General features: G+C 44.1%; 1 pseudogene; it reads left to right on the top strand.

Moving 5' to 3' along the window:
- Positions 1-338: 338 nt before the first annotated feature.
- Positions 339-901, top strand: LOC101544528 (40S ribosomal protein S4, X isoform-like; annotated as a pseudogene).
- The last annotated feature ends 3,536 nt before the right edge of the window (positions 902-4,437 follow it).

Below are 4,437 nucleotides of genomic sequence, written 5' to 3'. Positions count from 1 at the left end.
TTGTATTTCTTAAAAATAAAACCAAGTCTTGGCACTTTATTCTGAAGTTGCCTACATCCCAGCTTGAGGTGCATAATTGCCCTTCATTTATGAATTCTCTTTTACTCTCCATCCCTCTCCCTCTCCTTTCAGATTAGCTAGATAAAACTATTTCCTTATGGGGCCAAAGTGATACATCAGGTAGGGTGCTTTCCTTACATGTGGCAAAACTGGGTTCAATCCCCAGCACCCCATAGGGTTCCCCATCCCTGCCAGGAATGATTCTGTGCACAGAGCCAGGAGCAATCCTTGAGCACCACTGGGTGGAGGCCCAAAACAGAAAAATAAGATGCTATTTTATGGATGTTACCAGTAATGATAAGACAGGAGAGAATTTCTGGCTCATTTATCACACCAAAGGATGCCTTGCTGTTCATGACGTTACTCCTTGGGAGGCAAAGTACAAATTATGCAAAATGCAGAAGATTTTTGTGGGCACCAAAGGAATCTCTTATTTAGTGGCAAACATGCTCGTACCATTCACTAATGAGGCCCCACTTGTTAAGGTGAATGACACCATTCAGATTGATTTGGAGCCTGGAAAGATTATGGATTTCATCCAAGTTGACACTGGTAACCTGTGCATGGTGACCGGATATGCTGATCTGGGAAGACTTGGAATGATCACCAACAGAGAGAGACATCGTGGTTCTTTTTTGATGTCATCCATGTAAAAGATGCCAGTGGCAATAGCTTTGCCACCTGCCTCCCCAACATTTTTATGATTGGACAGGGCAACAAACCATGGATCTCTTCCCCAGGAAACAGGCATCTCCTCACCATTGCTGAAGAGAGAGACAAAAGGTTAGAAGTCAAGCAGAGTGGTGGGTGTAAAGACTTAGTAAGGGGCAAAGTTTGGTGACGGAGGGTCCTTTGCTTAAATAAGCCCAATAGATATTTTTATAAAGCTATTTGAATAGTTGATATGCCAAAAACAGTAATAAGTCTCACAATGGAGACATTACTGGTGCCCACTTGAGCAAATCGATGAACAATAGGACGACAGTGCTATTTGAATAGTTGACACAGTATCATTACATGCATCTAAGTTGCTTCTGACCTTTGATCTAATGTTTCTAAAAAGATTCCATCACAAATTTCCTTATCACTGCAAGTGGGGCAAACATTCACTAGTTCAGAAATCTACAGAGTTGAGCAGATCTTAAACCAGTCTTTCATTTGAGTTCAACCATTGCCTGGAATTCAGGGAGAGTCTTGATCCACATAAAAAGGAACTAAAGACAATTGTTTCTGCTGTCGAATGGAGAGCAATTCTTTTCGGCTCCCTCATATGCTTTAAAACTTTCCAATGAGGTTTTTTTCTAGGACTCTCATCTCTCTTTCCAACCCCCCTTCACATGACTACTCCTATATTAGTAAAATTCAGAAGGGCTTCCAAAAGAAAACTGTAAGTTTTAGGTATCAAAATGACAATGGACGCAATAAAGATTGTAGTGTAGAACTTCAGTCTGCAGAACTCCAGAGGGTGACTCTGTGATAAATGTTTTGTCAAGCGCTGGGATTTTGCAGGTGGTACCAAGAAGAGAGAGAGAGAATACCAGGATGGCCTCCTTCATACCAGCCAGGTCTATGATGGGTCCCTATCCCACTCATTAGTAAGAAAGAAAATAAATGCTGAGGTTTATCACATACGATTGTTAAGGACAGGATGTAGCCTACATGTGCTCTGTATGCCTGGCTACATCATGCTTAAGAAACAAACCAACTAAGGGCTGGAGACATAGTACAGGCTATGAGGTGCTAGCCTTGCATGCAACCAACCCCCATTAAAACCCTCGGCACTATAGATGGCTCCCCAGCACCACCAGGGTCCACTCCTGAGCATATGAGTGGCCCCTGAGCACTGCCAGGTGTGGTCCCAAAGTCTACCAAAATAAAATAAAGAAAAGAATAAAATACACTAGCTATATAGACCAAACATGATGGCCACTTAATGCCTATATTGCAAACCACAACACCCAAGGGGAGAGAGTAAAAGGGAATGAGCCTGCCACAGAGGTGGGAGGTGGGGGGGGCGGCAGATGGGGTGGGAGTGGTGGGAGGAATACTGGGAACATTGGGGGTGGAGAATGGGCACTGGTAGAGGGATGGGTACTCGATCATTGTATGACTGAAACGTAAGCACGAATTTTGTAAGTCTGTAACTGTACCTCATGGTGATTCATTATTTATTTTTTATTTAAAAAAATTTATGGAATCACCATGAGATAGTTAATAGCTTTCATGTTTGGGTTACAATCACACAATGATCAAACACCCATCCCTCCAAAACAAAAACCAGAAAACACACTAGCTAGTATTAGAAAATGCTATAGTGTAGAGAGAATGTCACGCTTTCCCTTAGTTGAATTTATTACAACTACTGGTCATTTGTTCAACATGCAATCAGATTTTAAGTGAAAACAATCGATTCCTGCTTTTCTTTTCTGCTAGGCGCAGATTCTTCCATTCCCCTTGCTGCTCAAGCTGGTGAGATTAAGCTTGTAAGGAAGTTCAGGACCACACTGTCTGCTCCACGGGCGCAGATTACCCGCCTCTATTGATAAGGAAGGTGTAACGCACTCAGCTAAACTGCCAGGCAGGATACGGCTGCGTCCCTGAAACCTACAGCAGTGTCTGGCACTTCTAGCTTCTCAGCATATGCTAAAGAAAGGATTTATCAATCAAGGGTCTGTTCTCCACACAGTGAAAGCCTGGCTGTGAGTGTAAATTCCCAGAGAGGCCAACAGAAGATGGCTCAGCGAAGCAAGAGATCCCTCCAACCCTGACTCAGGGCCACAGTGACCTTTCTGAGACAATCCTGAGGTGAGAAGGGGAGCAAAGAAAGGAAAATGGCAAAGGAGAAAAGGAACAGATGGAGGAAGCCTATCCCAGCTGCTAGGAAAACCAATCTCGGTTTGGAAAGGCGAATGTTTGCAAGGACTTGGCCAGGATTATAATAAAAGGAAATGCATTAAATGTTGTGGAAATAACTGTACAGGAAAAAAAATCTCTTATCTGAAACTGCCTGGACCTCTCATTAAAACCCTGGTTGTCTGTCAAAACAGGACCTGGATCAGGGAGAATTGAGCCAAGACGGAGGAAGCTGGACAGGCCAAGGTAATGGGCAAAGGGACATGTGGGCTCAGATGTGGACAGTCGTGCCCAGAAGGCAGGCACCTGGGCCGGGGTCCAGCCGACGGGAGGTTGAGATTGCAAGCACATGGTTCTTGCATGGAGAAGTGGACGTTTAAGGCATGGTATTGTCCAGGAAGAGTAGTAGCCAATCGCATAGTGTCCCCAAAGACACTTTCCAGACCTCCTCCTCAGGACCAAGTGCCCCTCTGCGGTCACATGCCCTGTGGTTAGCGCCGATGATGACACACCACCCTTTGCAAATGACAGCTTTTCCATCTGCCTCAACCACCAAGATCTTCTCGTTGGCAGGAAGCATCTCTCACAGGATGTGCAAAATGGAATTGAAAGGGAAGACACAACCATTCAGGTTGGCGGTTGGAGAGCGGAAAATCTACCGTGGGAGCGAAAGACAGATGAGAGCTTTTCCTCCTCAAAGTTTTGCTGTTCCAAGGACAAAGGCAGCACTCCTGCTCCATCCAGGCTTCCTGAAAAAGAGTCTGCATGTTAACAAGATCCCAGGTGACTGCTGTGTTCCTTATAATTTCAGAAGCCATGGGCCAGAGTTGAACTTGTATCTCTGGGACTCTAAACTCCTACTTCTTTGAACGCCCACATTTCCACGGTGCTTTGAAAGTCAAACAACACTCTGATATATTTTTCTCTTTTTGCTTCTCCCCTCTGAATTAACTCGAGCAAGAGAGGAAGAGATGATTGTAAAAGAAACTGGAATTTGTAAGTAGAATGCTTACTTGGAGCCAGTCACAGTGCTGGCAACTGTCACATGGATTCTCTTAATAAGTCACCAAAGCAAATGCTAGATCCTTAAGAATACTGGCACCACTTTCTAGATGGAATGAAATTGACGATGGATTGAGAATGATTCAGTAACTTCACCAGTTCACACGCTCTGGATTTGTTTAGCTGCAAGAAACAAAAAAGGCTGCAGGTTAACTTGATCAAAGAGAGATTGTTGCAAAGAAAATCAATGACCCAGAAATCTGGAAGAGGAGACTCGACCAGACCAAATCTTATGAGGTCTGGAAGAGGGAAACAGTGCAAAGCCAGGGTCTGTCTTCGCTTCTGGGGAATCCAGTTGACTCTTGCGACTGGCAGTTCTCGTATAAGTGATTTGTAGAGAAAGGATAAAAGAAAAAAAAAAGAGGAAATAAGACCAGCAGGGGGAAGAAATTAAGCAAAAAAAATTTCATCTCTGGTGGACATGGCCCCTAGGAAGCTCAATGAGGGTCCTGAGAGATAGTA

This window comes from Sorex araneus, chromosome 5 (genome assembly GCF_027595985.1).
Source record: "Sorex araneus isolate mSorAra2 chromosome 5, mSorAra2.pri, whole genome shotgun sequence".
Classification (NCBI taxonomy): Eukaryota; Metazoa; Chordata; class Mammalia; order Eulipotyphla; family Soricidae; genus Sorex; species Sorex araneus.
This window is presented reverse-complemented; position numbering and strand designations above follow the sequence as displayed.